Source organism: Porites lutea, chromosome 7, assembly GCF_958299795.1.
Source record: "Porites lutea chromosome 7, jaPorLute2.1, whole genome shotgun sequence".
NCBI classification, from domain to species: Eukaryota; Metazoa; Cnidaria; class Anthozoa; order Scleractinia; family Poritidae; genus Porites; species Porites lutea.
This window is the reverse complement of record NC_133207.1, coordinates 30,170,016-30,187,934: the sequence shown is the minus strand read 5'-3', so window position 1 is coordinate 30,187,934 and position 17,919 is coordinate 30,170,016. Positions and strand designations below refer to the sequence as shown.

At 38.5% G+C, this 17,919-nt stretch overlaps 1 long non-coding RNA gene across 1 annotated transcript; it reads left to right on the top strand.

Moving 5' to 3' along the window:
- The first annotated feature begins 5,953 nt into the window (after positions 1 to 5,953).
- On the top strand, positions 5,954 to 16,943 carry LOC140943136 (uncharacterized). The gene is made up of 3 exons (XR_012166591.1): positions 5,954 to 6,017; positions 16,407 to 16,464; positions 16,872 to 16,943. It is a non-coding gene; the product is annotated as an uncharacterized lncRNA (long non-coding RNA).
- Positions 16,944 to 17,919: the final 976 nt, after the last annotated feature.

The window sequence follows — 17,919 nt, the reverse complement described above, 5'->3', positions numbered from 1 at the left end:
GATATCGTGACCACGCTGAAACCTTCCTCGCGGAAATCATGTTCGTGATTAGGACAGGCGTTTGTCGTGATCAGCATGAAGGAAAACAAAGCCAAAGTTAACATAATAATTGGTGATCGCAGCATTTCTCGATCTGTGTGATAGCTCTCTTTCAATTTCCAAGTCACGATAGGTTAGTTGCCATCGGCGGAAATAAATATGCAAGCTTTCGATTTGACTGGGCACCTGCTTCCGGGCTTATAAGCTATCCGTGACGTCATAGCAAGGTACACTAGTACCCAGACCTTCACTACGTAGACATCGTACATCACAGAAAATATCTATGATGTGTTAGAACAAAAACACTCAATGAGGGGCTTTCAACAAAAAGCCTTATCTGCTTGGTTGAAATCCATTCACTCGGCAGTCCATTGAAAAGGGTTTTAAAATAAACAGATCTAATATTAACCCACTTCCTATGCCAAAGATTCATTACAGACTTGAAGTACTTCCAGGTCAGTTTGCAAACCAAGTTGATTATATCATGTCAGCGAATACATTGCCTGTGGGGCGCTCCACTAAATAATGTACATGATGTTAGCCCCTTCAGAAAAGGCCAAATTTGAATCACGGAATTTTTTAATCATATAATCCGAGGAGCCATAATCAGGGTTCTGATCAGTCGTAGAGAAGAAAAGGGGCATCATGGTATCGTTGTCTTGAGTTCTCTAATCGCCTAAAAGAATCCTCGGTTCGGTCTGTTTCTTTATTCAGCTCTCACTCTCTGATGAATGCACAGTATATGCATCGCAAAAACAATAAGGCAAAAAAAAAAAAAAGATAAAACAGTCGCTCGTGGAACTGCCAGTGCGTGGTTTTCTTTGAAAACCAAGAAGCATAAAATTAACGCGTGACAGGTCATGAACTGGGAATTTTCCCTTTAATGCTCGTCATTTAATGTTATTAAAAGCGTCCTGTTACCTTCCGAATTTTCATAGAACATAAAAGGCTTTTAGTTGAAGAGTCCAAAAGTGTGTTGCAAGCGCCAGTCAGAATGAGGGCCTCGACTTTTGCTGCCTTAGCTCTTGTCAGTCTTGTATTCTTCACAATTCTCCTAAGTTCACCAGACAAGACGTCCGGATTGCGGCTACGCAAAGCCCTTCGTCGGTTTGAGAAAAATGTTCTCAGGAAGGTAGCGAAACCAGTGAAAAAAGTATTCAAGGAAGTGGTGGAGAAACCGGTGAAAAAATTGCTGAAAGCCGTAGGGCTCAAGAGAGTTCGAAAGACCTACAAAGAATTTAAGCAAGAAGTTGTTCATTCTAAAGTTACCTTCACCGCTGATTCGTACCGAGTGGAAAAGATTGTTCCCTGCCCCGATGGACAGCATGATATAGTGAATGCAGAACAGCCCGTTGAGATTTACTTTGAAGACGGCGTGAAAATTATACAAGACCGATACTGCAGAAAATGTGGCCAGCATTTCTTTAGTGAAGTCGAGCGAAAGGATGAACTGTGAAACGAACCACGAACGAGACTTAAAAGATAGGCTGAATTAACTTTTTGCAACACGACCCTTGAGGGGCATTCTAATGATGCTGTTAGCCTACGTAGGAGGCGTCGAAACGGGTAGGGAAGAGCAAGGAAGGAAAAAGGGAGGGGGATTGGGGAGGCTTCCTTCCCTTTTCCCTGCTTTCGCGCTTTTTCCCCTCCCCCTTATCTCCCCACCCCCTTTTCCGCCTACTACGCAGGGTAATATAATGTCTTATGTCACGTCAGAAAATAGCCTGTGTATAGCCGCCCCAAGCTCCCCTATTTTTTCTAAGGGGAGGGAGAGGCTGTTCAAATACTAGTCAGAAAACTGCTTTTCATGTTGAAATACAAAAATATGCAAATTCAGTTACCGAATAATCTCGCCGTGAATCTTGCAATGGGGAGTTTAGTCGAACCTCTAATACAGACACCGAAGGGACAGAGCGAAGTGTCCGTTTTAGAGAGGTCACTATGATGACGTCACTTTTAACACCCCACTGACAGGTTAGAGTTTTCAGTAACTAAAATCAAGCTTCTGAATCTAAATTGATTAAAGTTATTGTACTTCTCAGTATAGAACAGCACTACATACAGAATATGTATTGAATTGGCTATTGCCACAGTATTTCCGATTACTGTATTTGCAATTATAAATGTAAGTTTTTGACATGTTCTGGTATTAATATTGGTATCGCTGACTAATAAAGTGTCAAGGTTTGTGTAACCGCCGGTATGAATATTATCGACACAATATAGCACAACTTAACTTAACTTAACTTTATTTTCCATCGCTCATACAGTACAAACTCAGTAAAGCCAAAGCCGGGGGCTTATACGGCCTGTGGTCAGAATGACAGAAATTATTTTATATAGAAATGAGGACTGTAGGCAAAACTACAAAACTAAAACAAGATACAAAACTGAAATTAAAAAAGTTTACATGCATGCAGTCCTATAACAGTCCTATAACAGTCCATAACTAGTGACAAATAAACTAACAATAAGCTATGAGAATCCTGCGCTAGTTCAATTTAGGCTTAAAAAGTGAAGTTTTAGTTTCTTTTTGAAGTTAGTAGTGGTAAGGCTGTCACGGACAGTCAAGGGGATATCGTTCCAAATAGTCGGGGCTTGAGAACTAATCGCAAATTGATACCTGAGGGACATTTTATGCAAGTTGAAACGAGAACGAGTTGAATAGTCATGAAAATCACGATTAAAGTGGAGGAGGGAGGAAAGAGACCGATTAAAGTGTGAGAATACAAAACAAGAAACATGAAATTTATAAAGTGAGTGGAGATAAAGAATATTAAGCTTCGAGAAAAGAGGCTTAGAACGAGTTCTTGGAGGAGAAAAGGTGATAATTCGAATGGCTTTCTTTTGGAGTAGATAGAACTATTACGAACTATTATGGAACTCCTGGAACTACTACGAAAATTTTGAATGATTTGAAATGGCCAATACTCGGGAAGTTTCTTAAGGTTTGTCATTTGCATGTAGTTCTGATCGAAATCCGTTACGCTAAAAAAGGAAATATGTAAATCATTATACTTCACAGGTGTTTTTAATACATTAGATTCTCATCATTTTTTTACAAGAACCAAAATAGAATAATGAGTCATCTATATTCACCCATGCGCAAATAACCCCAAAATGATTTTTGAAATTTCCTAACGGCATCGTAGTTTCGAGTTAGTCTCTCCTGAACGGTCATGATCGCTTGTGTTTATTTTTTTTCTGACGATACCTGATGAAAGTTACTGCAGCTGAAACTGTTCGCTCTATTACATGATGCATAGTATAATATTAGAACTGTACCAACAACACAGTGAAGACATTCAACTCGCGAATCAATATGGAACTGATTTGAAAATGTAAGTGCTACAGCTATTGCTATATCTCTTGCCTTTCTCTTGTCTGAACGAATTGTCAAAGAGCTGCCAAGTGCACACTATTTAGACTGTGAACATCTTTCTCAACTGAAACCTTTCAGAGTGTTTTATTTTAATTGACAGTTGTATGTTTTGCCTTTTTCTTTTCCCTCAGTTTTGAGAAGTAACATTCAGTGCATGATTGATTGATGAGGAAATTAAAGTAACGAAGAGAGTTATCAGCTTATGGTAGAAAAACAGCAAGAGATTTGTAGAGGTAACTATCCAAGTAAAAGGCACCTTAACCAGGACAATCGTAAACTGACAGAGGGGAAAAAATGGTTTTAATATGGTGATAGAAAACTTGTCAGTTTTTTTGTAGGATACCTGAGGTCACTATAACTTCGTTATGTTAGACCCGGTAACGAGTTGAAGTATTATTGATTTTCTCCGGACAATATTTGCTTCTGAGTGATTTTACATTTGGCAATATACTAATTAGTTTTACTAGCATTATCCCTATGAGCAAATAGACTGCTTTATATAAAGTTGTTATTACCTATATATTTTATAATACTTCAATGTTTTCTTGAAAGTGAAACACATAAGAGCAAAATGGGACATGGGTGTTATAGAATAAAGAGCAGAAATTATATTGTGACAAGTTATCTTCTTAGTCTGCAACCATTTGTTAAAATGAAAATCATTTCCTTTTCGTTGGAGAGTCGTCCAAATTTGTATTTACCTTTGTGCTGTTTGGTTCAAGATTAATCCCTTCAAATCAATTCTTTCGACCTCTTCCAACTGTGCATGTCTCGGACAAATGAAACATTTAGAGGGCACTCAGGCCCGCGGACAGAATTTTTACGATACTTGGATTCTCTCCCTTGGAATATTCCCTTAAATACACTGTAAGCCACATAGGTATGTGCCACCCCAAAGGATGTGGTTTTTGCGCTTTTTCGGTCTAAAAACGGGTATACACTTCGCTCATTTTGGTTTGGAATTGGGTATGGTTTTCGAGGAAAAAAACGCCGTAAAAGAACGTATTTGTCGTTTCAATTCCAAATTAATGAATAAGAAAGAAAAAGAAATATTTGCTTATTCTTTGACATAATTTCTGCCCAGAGGCCAGGACTAAAAAAAGGCGTGGAAAATGTCATTTTTTTGGTCTGAAATAAGGACAGGAGTTAAAGAACAGGGCGGCTCGAACCCCCACCAGGAAATCCCAGGAGCACCCCCTCCCCCCCAAGAGATTTTCTTCAAGTAGTAAATAATGCAAAAAACGGCCAAGGTTTACATACTAGGGCCAACACATGAGACAAAAACAAATTTCCTCGCTGTGAGTTAGGATAATCAATAAAGGGTTAGGAATTATGTACTAGCTAAGGAAACACGGCTTGTGTTAGGTAATCACTGATTTCAAAAACCTGTTACGATAAAATTTTGACTGCCAGACAAAGAGTATTTCAAACAAATCATATCCAACTTCTTCTTTGAAGAGTTCTTTGTTATGCTTTAACTATTGTTTTTGTCTTGTTCCCTCATGTAGGCGAACAATCTAACAGAACTGACAGTCATTAATTGCTAAGTGCGGACCCAACTAAATCGGACGATTTTTAAAACGGTAAGTATTTGTAACAACTCCGATCCCGATCTTTTGTTAGTGACTTTGTGAACTGACTACTCAAAAGTTCAGACTACAAACTTTGCAAAATGGCTCATTTGGTAACTCCTTTTTTCTTTACTTTTTACGTAGTCATCCAGGCGAAATCAAAATCAGTCAAAATCGCTGAAAATACCTTTTTGAAGGCAAAAAGACAACAATATATATTAGGTAAGGTAGTACACTGTTTATTTAACATTAATCTATATACATAGTTGGCGATATATTGCTGACTGTAGCTTACTGTAAAGATGAATTCGAAGCAAACTCATTTACCAACAAGCAGATTGTGTGGCATCCTCGGAGACCCAGGGGCAGTTAGTCGGGTCGATAAAATGTTCGTGGTGAAGGTTTACTGTAAGATCGAGACGAGCTCGTCTCGATCTTACAGTAAACTTTCACCACGAACGGTTTATCGACGTGACTAACTGCCCGTGGGTCTCCGAGGATGATTGTGTGGGTAGCCTGTGGTATAAACCACGAAGGAAGTCCTCGTCCCAGGGTCTACTGGTGTCCCGGCCAATATGGCGGCGTGGAGGCGGTGGAGCTGTTAGTTTGGATCTTCCATCGCTCACAGAGTCAGTCATCAGTGTAGCAGTGCAAACCTAATTTAAGCTTAATCGTACCTACAAAAATTTCAAGAAAGGACTCTGCAATATAAAAACCAAAATACCAAAGAAGTCAATAGAATTAGAAGAAAAAGGTATACATATTTACAGGGGGCACCCAACGGCGATTTCCTCCTAATTGCGTTGAAATTATGAAAGAGTTCTCCTTATCGAGTAGATGGCTAGGATGTAAAAGTAGGCGGTGATTTCAGGCTTTATCTTTCGTACCTTCCTGTAGTTCCCAAAGTAGGCGGCTCAAAACTCGAAGTAGTAAGTTAATTAAGTTCATTTCTTTATCACCTAGAGATATGCCAAGAGATCAGTCAGGCACAATTTAAAAGATTTGACCAACAAGAAACAAGAAAGGTAAATACAATATTAAAATAATTTTATTCTATTTATATACATTAAGCAGTCAAGATAGCAACACAGTGTAGAAGATACCAGAATTCAAGGTCAAAACAAACTACACTGTAAAATTCAAACTGCATGATAAATGGCATAAGACATAATGCTGCCCCTCTCAAACATGCAAAGGAATACTCCAGTTTTAAACCTGTGAGAGCAACAATTAGGATGCCAGGGAATTATGTTTGATGCCCTATGATATATTCTAACTTTTACATAAAAACTTTGATTAAACAATAATATATACTTAGGGGTCAACTGGGATTCGAACCTAGCAAAGAAATGGGATACACATTTCTCCCTGAACTATAACGTGCAAAGTCAGTCTATAAGAAAATATACACCAACTCAACTGTTATTCATACTCAGCAAAGAATTGGGAGGCAGCAGCTTTCTGAACAATTGAATACAAACTTTAATTAGTTTTACGAGCATTATCCTAATGAGCAAATAGACTAAAATGGGACATGGGTGTTCGAGAATAGAAAGTAGAAATAATATTGTGACATGCTGTCTTCTTAGACTGCATCCACTCACTAAAATTTAAAAAATTATTCCCTTTTTCGTTTACTGACAAGAGTCGTACAAATTTTTATTTAAGCGCCTTTGAACTGTTTTGGTTTAATATCAACCCTTCAAACCAATTCTTTCCTTTTCAAAGTGCCTCGACCAAATGAAGCATTTAAAGACACCCAGGCCCGTGGACAGAATTTTTAAGATACATGGATTTTCTCCTGGGGAGTAATCCCCCTTATATAAGCCAACTAGGTATGTGCCACCCCAAAGGGTATGGTTTTTGCACCTTTTTGGTCTAAAAACGGTCAGGACTTGGAGAACCGGGGGGCACACCCCTGGGATTTCAGTCACTTTTGTAGATAACACAAGTAAGCAGCCACGGTTTAAATACTAGGGCTACGCGTGAATCGCCAAGAGAGAGAGTTAGCTTCCTTTTTTATTGGGTACTTTGTTTTGCTCTGCGCATAAGTTTTGATTACTCTTTTTAGATAACTCAGTCTAAGAGAAGTGAAGGTATATTAAAGTTGTTTCAAACGTGCGGGCTCCAAAAACAAAATGATTTGAAAGGTCTTAATTATGTGCCAGTAATTTTCCTTGCTTTAAATTAGATAAATAAATCCAATCATGGTTAGGGATATTATGTACTAGCTAAGGCTAGGGAACCCAACTTGTGATAGGTAATCACTGATTTCAAAAACCTATCACAATAAAATTGTGACTGCCAGATAAAGAGTATTTCAACAAATCATATCTGACATCATCATTTTGTTATGCTTTTACTAATTTTTTTTTGTCTTCTTCACTCATGTAGGTAACAGTCTAAAAACAATCTAACAGAAGTACAGTCATTAATTGTACAGTGCTGACCCAACTAAACCAGGATATTTTCAAAACGGTAAGAGCTTGGAGCTTGTAACAACCCCAATCCCGATCTTTATTTAGTGACTTAATAAATTATGGCTCCTAAGGATCTTCCTTGAAGTATTAGAATACATGAAAATTCTGATATTTATAAAAAGCAATTTACATTTACAACTGGGATTCCAACGCACCAAAAATGGGAGACAGCTGCTCCCTAAACTATGACATAATACATAATATTTATATAAAGTTAATAACCTGTCTCCATTGGCAGTAGTTTTGCATAAAGGTTTTATGCCAGATAACACTATGAAAACACACAAAAAGTAATGCTCCTCCCTGAACTAATACCTTAGTCTATGATAGATGGCACTTATAACTATTTTTAACTTACGAATTTTAAAAACACTAGATAACCTGGCATTTCCAACCCAGCAAGCAAGGGAGACACGAGCTCCCTGGACTGAAACTTCACTCTATGATAGTTACAACTTACTATTAAAACTGTGTAGATAAACTGGGATTCCAACCCAGCAAGCAAGGTAGACAGGAGCTCCCTGGACTGAAACTTCAGTCTTTAATACTTATTACTTACTATTAAACTTAGATAAACTGGGACTCCAACCCAGCAAGCAAGGGAGACAGCAGCTCCCTGGACTGATACTTCAGTCGTTAATAGTTATTACTTACTATTAAACTTAGATAAACTGGGATTCCAACCCAGCAAGCAAGGGAGACACGAGCTCCCTGGACTGATAGTTCAGTCTTTAATAGTGTTATTTCTTACTATTAAAATTAGATAAACTGGGATTCCAACCCAGCAAGCAAGGGAGAGAGGAGCTCCCTGGACTGATACTTCAGTCTTTAATAGTTATTACTTACTATTAAAATTAGATAAACTGGGATTCCAACCGAGCAAGCAAGTGAGACAGGAGCTCCCTGGACTGATACTTCAGTCTATAATAGTGTTATTACTTACTATTAAAATTAGATAAACTGGGATTCCAACCCAGCAAGCAAGGGAGACACGAGCTCCCTGGACTGATACTTCAGTCTTTAATAGCGTTATTACTTACTATTAAAATTAGATAAACTGGGATTCCAACCCAGCAAGCAAGCGAAACAGGAGCTCCCTGGACTGAAACTTCAGTCTTTAGTACTTATTACTTACTATTAAACTTAGATAAACTGGGATTCCAACCCAGCAAGCAAGCGAAACAGGAGCTCCCTGGACTGAAACTTCAGTCTTTAATACTTATTACTTACTATTAAAATTAGATAAACTGGGATTCCAACCCAGCAAGCAAGCGAAACAGGAGCTCCCTGGACTGAAACTTCAGTCGTTAATAGTTATTACTTACTATTAAAATTAGATAAACTGGGATTCCAACCCAGCAAGCAAGGGAGACACGAGCTCCCTGGACTGATAGTTCAGTCTTTAATAGTGTTATTACTTACTATTAAAAGTAGATAAACTGGGATTCCAACCCAGCAACCAAGGGAGACACGAGCTCCCTGGACTGATACTTCAGTCTTTAATAGTTATTACTTACTATTAAAATTAGACAAACTGGGATTTCAACCCAACAAGCAAGGGAGACAGGAGCTCCCTGGACTGATACTTCAGTCTTTAATTGTTATTACTTACTATTGAAATTAGACAAACTGGGATTCCAACCCAGCAAGCAAGGGAGACAGGAGCTCCCTGGACTGTTACTTCAGTCTTTAATACTGTTATTACTTACTATTGAAATTAGATAAACTGGGATTCCAACCCAGCAAGCAAGGGAGACAGGAGCTCCCTGGACTGATACTTCAGTCTATAATATTGTTATTACTTACTATTAAAATTAGATAAACTGGTATTCCAACCCAGCAAGCAAGGGAGACACGAGCTCCCTGGACTGATAGTTCAGTCTTTAATAGTGTTATTACTTACTATTAAAATTAGATAAACTGGTATTCCAACCCAGCAAGCAAGGGAGACACGAGCTCCCTGGACTGATACTTCAGTCAATAATAGATGAAACTTACTATTAAAAGTAGATAAACTGGGATTCCAACCCAGTAAGCAAGGCAGACAGGAGCTCCCTGGACTGATACTTCAGTCTATAATAGTGTTATTACTTACTATTAAAATTAGATAAACTGGGATTCCAACCCAGCAAGCAAGGGAGACACGAGCTCCCTGGACTGATACTTCAGTCTTTAATAGCATTATTACTTACTATTAAAATAAGATAAACTGGGATTCCAACCCAGTAAGCAAGCGAAACAGGAGCTCCCTGGACTGAAAGTTCAGTCTTTAATAGTTATTACTTACTATTAAACTTAGATAAACTGGGATTCCAACCCAGCAAGCAAGGGAGACACGAGCTCCCTGGACTGATACTTCAGTCGTTAATAGTTATTACTTACTATTAAAATTAGATAAACTGGGATTCCAACCCAGCAAGCAAGGGAGACACGAGCTCCCTGGACTGATAGTTCAGTCTTTAATAGTGTTATTACTTACTATTAAAAGTAGATAAACTGGGATTCCAACCCAGCAACCAAGGGAGACACGAGCTCCCTGGACTGATACTTCAGTCTTTAATAGTTATTACTTACTATTAAAATTAGATAAACTGGGATTCCAACCCAGCAAGCAAGGGAGACAGGAGCTCCCTGGACTGATACTTCAGTCTTTAATTGTTATTACTTACTTTTAAAATTAGATAAACTGGGATTCCAACCCAGCAAGCAAGGGAGACAGGAGCTCCCTGGACTGTTACTTCAGTCTTTAATACTGTTATTACTTACTATTGAAATTAGATAAACTGGGATTCCAACCCAGCAAGCAAGGGAGACAGGAGCTCCCTGGACTGATACTTCAGTCTATAATATTGTTATTACTTACTATTAAAATTAGATAAACTGGTATTCCAACCCAGCAAGCAAGGGAGACACGAGCTCCCTGGACTGATAGTTCAGTCTTTAATAGTGTTATTACTTACTATTAAAAGTAGATAAACTGGGATTCCAACCCAGCAAGCAAGGGAGACAAGAGCTCTCTGGACTGATACTTCAGTCAATAATAGATGAAACTTACTATTAAAAGTAGATAAACTGGGATTCCAACCCAGTAAGCAAGGGAGACAGGAGCTCCCTGGACTGATACTTCAGTCATTAATAGATGAAACTTACTATTAAAACTAGATAAACTGGGATTCCAACTCAGCAAGCAAGGGAGACAGGAGCTCCCTGGACTGATACTTCAGTCTTTAATAGTAATTACTTATTATTAAAACTAGATAAACTGGATTCCAACCCAGCAAGCAAGGGATACAAGAGCTCCCTGGACTGATACTTCAGTCAATAATAGAGAAAACTTACTATTAAAACTAGAAAAACTGAGATTCCAACCCAGCAAGCAAGGGAGACAGGGGCTTTCTGGACTGATACTTCAGTCAATAATAGATAAAATTACTATTAAAACTAGATAAACTGGGATTCCAACCCAGCAAGCAAGGGAGACAGGAGCTCCCTGGACTGATACTTCAGTCAGTAATAGATAAAACTTACTATAAAAACTAGATAAACTGGGATTCAAACCCAGCAAGGAAGGAGGACAGGAGCTCCTGGACTGATACTTCAGTCAATAATAGATGAAACTTACTCTTAAAACTAGATAAACTGGGATTTCAATCCAGCAAGCAAGGGAGACAGGAGCTCTCTGGACTGATACTTCAGTCAATAATAGATAAAACTTACTATTAAAACTAGATAAACTGGGATTCCAACCAAGCAACCAAGGGAGACACGAGCTCCGTGGACTGATACTTCAGTCAATAATAGATGAAACTTACTATTAAAAGTAGGTAAACAGGGATTCCAACCCAGCAAGCAAGGGCGACAGGAGCTCCCTGGACTGATACTTCAGTCAATAATAGATGAAACGTACCATTAAAACTAGATAAACTGGGATTCCAACCCAGCAAGCAAGGGAGACAGAAGCTCCCTGCACTGATACTTCAGTCAATAATAGATGAAACTTACTATTAAAAGTAGATAAACTGGGATTCCAACCCAGCAAGCAAGGGAGACAGCAGCTCCCTGGACTGATACTTCAGTCTTTAATAGTTATTACTTACTATTAAAACTAGATAAACTGGGATTCCAACCTAGCAAGCAAGGGAGACAAGAGCTCCCTGGACTGATACTTCAGTCAATAATAGAGAAAAATTACTATTAAAACTAGATAAACTGAAATTCCAACCCAGCAAGCAAGGGAGACAGGAGCTCTCTGGACTGATACTTCAGTCAATAATAGATAAAATTACTATTAAAACTAGGTAAACTGGGATTCCATCCCAGAAAGCAAGGGAGACAGGAGCTCCCTGGAGTGATACTTCAGTCAATAATAGATGAAACTTAATATAAAAACTAGATAAACTGGGATTCCAACCCAGCAAGCAAGGAGGACAGGAGCTCCTGGACTGATACTTCAGTCAATAATAGATGAAACTTACTCTTAAAACTAGATAAACTGGGATTTCAATCCAAGAAGCAAGGTAGACAGGAGCTCTCTGGACTGATACTTCAGTCAATAATAGATAAAATTACTATTAAAACTAGATAAACTGGGATTCCAACCCAGCAACCAAGGGAGACAGGAGCTCCCTGGACTGATACTTCAGTCAATAATAGATGAAACTTACTATTAAAAGTAGGTAAACAAGGATTCCAACCCAGCAAGCAAGGGCGACAGGAGCTCCCTGGACTGGTACTTCAGTCAATAATAGATAAAACTTACTATTAAAACTAGATAAAATGGGATTCCAACCCAGCAAGCAAGGGAGACAGGAGCTCCCTGGACTGATACTTCAGACAATATTTCATAAAACGTAGTATTAACACTAAATAAACTGGGATTCCAACCCGGTAAGCAAGGGAGACACGAGCTCCCTGGACTGATACTTCAGTCATTAATAAATGAAACTTACTATTGAAACTAGATAAACTGGGATTCCAACTCAGCAAGCAAGGGAGACAGGAGCTCCCTGGACTGATACTTCAGTGTTTAATAGTGTTATTACTTACTATTAAAAGTAGATTAACTGGGATTCCAACCCAGCAAGCAAGGGAGACAGGAGCTCCCTGGACTGATACTTCAGTCTTTAATAGTTATTACTTACTATTAAAACTATAGATAAACTGGGATTCCAACCCAGCAAGCAAGGGAGGCAAGAGCTCCCTGGACTGATACTTCAGTCAATAATAGATGAAACGTACTATTAAAAATAGATAAACTGGGATTCCAACCCAGCAAGCAAGGGAGACAGGAGCTCCCTGGACTGATACTTCAGTCAATAATAGATGAAACTTACCACTAAAACTAGATAAACTGGGATTCCAACCCAGCAAGCAAGGGAGACAGAAGCTCCCTGGACTGATACTTCAGTCAATAATAGATGAAACTTAGTATTAAAACTGGATAAACTGGCATTCCAACCCAGCAAGCAAGGGAGACAGGGGCTCCCTGGACTGATACTTCAGTCAATAATAGATAAAACGTACTATTAAAACTAGATATACTGGGATTCCAACCCTGCAAGCAAGGGAGACAGGGGCTCCCTGGACTGATACTTCAGTCAATGAGAGATGAAACTTACTGTTAAAAGAAAGCATTTACTGGGATTCCAATGCAGCAAACTAGATAAGTAATACCTGGAGTGATACTAGAGTCTATTATGCATGTAGTTGAACCTTTAATACCCTAATTCTAGAACTAAATGAGGTGCATTACATCTTAGCTTTAATTATTATTGATAGTATTATACTGTTTGAGCAGCAGCAATTCTTTCAATAAATTTAATAGCAGCCATAAGTAGAAAAAGGGGATTCCAAAAACAAAGTTGGCTTATTGTTGCCAATACAGTGGCCTCAAGCCAGGTGGAGGGTTTCGTGCGTTCCACAGGGTGCTTGTCTACTTATGCGGTGAGAGTGGTACTGAGCCATCAGTTACACCGAGGTCTGGGTGGTCGCCTCTGACCGACAGGTGATGTATTGGGCGCCTGATAAGAAAACGGCCGTTGCACTCAAGTGCTTATTGACTCATTCTGCAGTGGTGCAGAGCTTTACGAGTGATACTGCACGGGCCGTAGCGGTGTACCGCTCATCGGGTCATGCCATATCTCAGCTTCTGTCACGAAACAAGTCTGTTGTAAGCGCTCATGCCCAGGTGTCCCGGTTTGGACGCAAGCGGAGGTCCCCCAATTTATATGGCCGTTGCACTCACATGCGTCTCGGATACTGCACAGGCCATACACCCTTTTCTTTAGGTCATGCCATATCTCAGCTTCTGTAACGAAACGGGTTTTTTCGAGCCTTTAAATTTTTTTTTGGTTTTTGTTTAAATAAAAAAAATCTCAGTTATTTTAGGTATAATTTCAGATTTTCTTGGAAAGAGTTGTTGCTCTAAGAAGATTATCACTGATTTTCAAAGTAATATGCAGTTAGGGTAACTAGGATTCCAGCCCAGCAACCAAGGGAGACAGGAGCTCCCGGACTGATACTTCAGTCAAGAATAGATGAAACTTAGTATTAAAACTAGATAAACTGGGATTCCAACCCAGCAAGCAAGGGAGACAGCAGCTCCCTGGACTGATACTTCAGTCAATAACAGATGAAACTTACTATTCAAACTAGATAAACTGGGATTCCAACCCAGCAAGCAAGGGAGACAGGAGCTTCCTGGACTGATACTTCAGTCATTAATAGATGAAACTTACTATTAAAACTAGATAAACTGGGATTCCAACCCAGCAAACAAGGGAGACAGCAGCTCCCTGGACTGATACGTCAGTCAATAATAGATGAAACTTACTATTAGAACTAGATAAACTGGGATTCCAACCCAGCAAGCAAGGGAGACAGGAACTTCCTGGACTGATACTTCAGTCATTAATAGATGAAACTTACTATTAAAACTAGATACACTGGGATTCCAACCCAGCAAGCAAGGGAGACAGAAGCTCCCTGGACTGATACTTTAGTTAATAATAGATAAAACTAACCATTAAAACTAGATAAAATGGGATTCCAACCTGCAAGCAAGGGCCCTGGACTGATACTTCAGTCAAGAATAGATGAAACTTAGTATTAAAACTAGATAAACTGGGATTCCAACCCAGCAAGCAAGGGAGACAGGAGCTCCCTGGACTGATACTTCAGTCAATAATAGATGAAACTTACTATTAAAACTAGATAAACTGGGATTTCAACCCAGTAAGCAAGGGAGACAGAAACTCCCTGGACTGATACTTTAGTCAATAATAGATGAAACTTTTTATTAAAACTAGATAAACTGGGATTCCAACCCAGCAAGCAAGGGAGACAAGAGCTCCCTGGACTGATACTTCAATCAATAATAGATGAAACTTACTATTAAAACTAGATAAACTGGGATTCCAACCCAGCAAGCAAGGGAGACAGGAGCTCCCTGGACTGATACTTCAGTCAATAATAGATGAAACTTACTATTAAAACTAGATAAACTGGGATTTCAACCCAGTAAGCAAGGGAGACAGAAACTCCCTGGACTGATACTTTAGTCAATAATAGATGAAACTTTTTATTAAAACTAGATAAACTGGGATTCCAACCCAGCAAGCAAGGGAGACAAGAGCTCCCTGGACTGATACTTCAATCAATAATAGATGAAACTTACTATTAAAACTAGATAAACTGGGATTCCAACCCAGCAAGCAAGGGAGACAAGAGCTCCCTGGACTGATACTTCAATCAATAATAGATGAAACTTACTATTAAAACTAGATAAACTGGGATTCCAACCCAGCAAGCAAGGGAGACAGGAGCTCCCTGGACTGATACTTTAGTCATTAATAGATGAAACTTACTATTAAAACTAGATAAAGTGGTATTCCAACTCAGCAAGCAAGGGATTCAGTGGCTTCCTGGACTGATACTTCAGTCTATCATAGTTATTACTTACTATGAAAATTAGATAAACTGGGACTCCAACCCAACAAGCAATGGAGTCAGGAGTTCCCTGGACTGATACTTCAGTCTATCGTAGTTATTACTTACTATTAAAATTAGATAAACTGGGATTCCAACGCAGCAAGCAAGGGAGACTGGAGCGCCCTAGTCTGAAAAGAAGAACACCCAATTTCATTTGCCTGAAATCTGCTGTTAATTAGGACCAATGAGATATACCCTTAGAAAGTTTCCACTTGAGAAGATATGAGAACTCCGTAATGTCTTTGCCTGATATCTGCTCTTAACTAGGGCTAATGGGATTTGAGTTACTATCATTTTATTTGAGGAGAGAACTGTTTTCACTTTAATTTAATTTATTTTTAATTGCGTATAATTTCATTTAACATGGAAGAGACACTTCATGGATCTGTTAAATAAACTTTTAATAGAATTATTACTATTATTATAATTGTTATTGTTATTATTATTATTACTGATATACCATTAGATGATTAGATACCATAAAAAGATAATAACTGTAATGATTCAATGATTGTATATTTCACTTAGTAAACATAGATTTGAACCTTGAAATTATTTAAGTGTTTGACTCTCCACTGTTATATCTTTGCAGGTTATAACAAGGCTTTTGCTGGACGCTTTAAATATATCTAAGTGGAGACGTCGGAAATGAATTTATTGTATTTATAGTGTAACTTTACGATTTTGCGCAGTTGTTGTAACAGGGAAAATGCTATTTGAGGGTACAGTGAGAGTCGACTTGTCTTTATTGATATGATTTTTTATGTCTCGGCCCACTAAGAATATCTGCTGATGGTCAGATATTTTTAGTGGGCGTTAAACTTCATTTCTTATCTATATCCCTTATCGGTGCAAATCAAAATAGGTTGTATTAGTTCAATTTACGTCTGTTGGTAACATCCTCTAAGCGCTTGTTTCTTTTTCTTTAGCTTTTTTATTTTCTAGATTGAATCTACCCGGTTATTTTTGTTCATCACGTGGGGAGGCGTTTTCTACGCTTCAGGTATAATGGATATGTTTCTTTGCATTAATCCCCGGTTTTCTCCTTAGGCGTAGATGTCGAGCACCACGAGGAGCTCGAGAAGTTCGGATTGATATACTCTAGAATAAGAGCACAACATCGTATGTGTAGTACCCGGCGTTGTTTGCTAGTGAGAGAATAGAGAACAAAGAAGTGAACGACTGAAATGATCTCACTTATCCCTATAGCAAACGGGAGCCAGAAAAATAAGTTTCTTATATGTGCTTATTGCAAAAAGTACGGTTAAACCCGAAAATGGTGTTGGGTTTGGCAGAAGTACCTGAATTTTTTATCATTGAAATTCTTTATATATATTTTGCTAACAGATACTTACTTTGGTCGTTATATTTACTGAGTTCAGGTTCCTTTTTTAAATTGCACTTTTATAGTTTACAAAGATTGGAAAATCGTCATCTGGTGGAACCTGTACTACCTAATGAAACAACACCAATAATGAAAGGTACGTTATCTCTTGAGAAGAATTGAATAACCCCAGTTTTTACAACAGGGTTCGAACAGGGGCGGTCCAAAAAATAACGGGCTGTTATACTGTAAATCACTTAAATAACTAACCAACGCGAGAAACAAGAGCACAAAATAACCAGTACTCAAATTTCTCCATTTCTACAGTCTACTTATAAACATTGCACTTTCTTCTGTTTTAGGACGTGTTTCTCAATTTGGACATCTGAAGAAATGCCTGCGTGTTACGATACAGCTAAAGTGAAGATGTAGCGATCAAGATGAGATACTTTAGAAAATTAATCTAACATTTTTTTTTTCCAGTAATATAAAAGCTAAATAAAACTTTGTAGAATTCTGCTACAGTAGCAGTCAACATTTTCGAAGGAGGACTTTCCTTCTTACGGAAACAACTGCTACTGGGCAACAATGGCTTTTTTTTGTGTTATGAAATTACTAAGGATAGGTCTATTCAAAATATCTTTAATGTTAATCTTCGTGTTCCTAAACACTTAAATGACTGTAATGAACACTCTCGCCATTTTTCGGGGGTACTCGTTGACTACTTCGGCTTGCGTTAATCTTCATATACTAGACCTACCATAACTTCGAACACGCGCTATGGTAAACGCTTACAGTAATGCCTTTACAAAATTGCGTTCATTGAAATGAACACTGTCCCCATCTTTCGGGGATACTTTCGGCAACTTTTGACCACTATCGTTGACTTCTTCGGCCTGCGTTAAATCTTCATGTTTGCTTACCATTTCTACGAACCGGCGCTATCGTAAATGGCTATATGCCTTTGTCAAAATGAATACTCTTGCCATCCTTCGGGGTACTTTCGGTAACTTTCGACCACTATCATTGACTACTTCGACTTGCGTCAGTCTTCATAGAACCTTATGAGTACCATTACTTCGAACGCGCGCTATCGCCAACTTGTGAACACTAAAATGTTAATGAACACCCTTC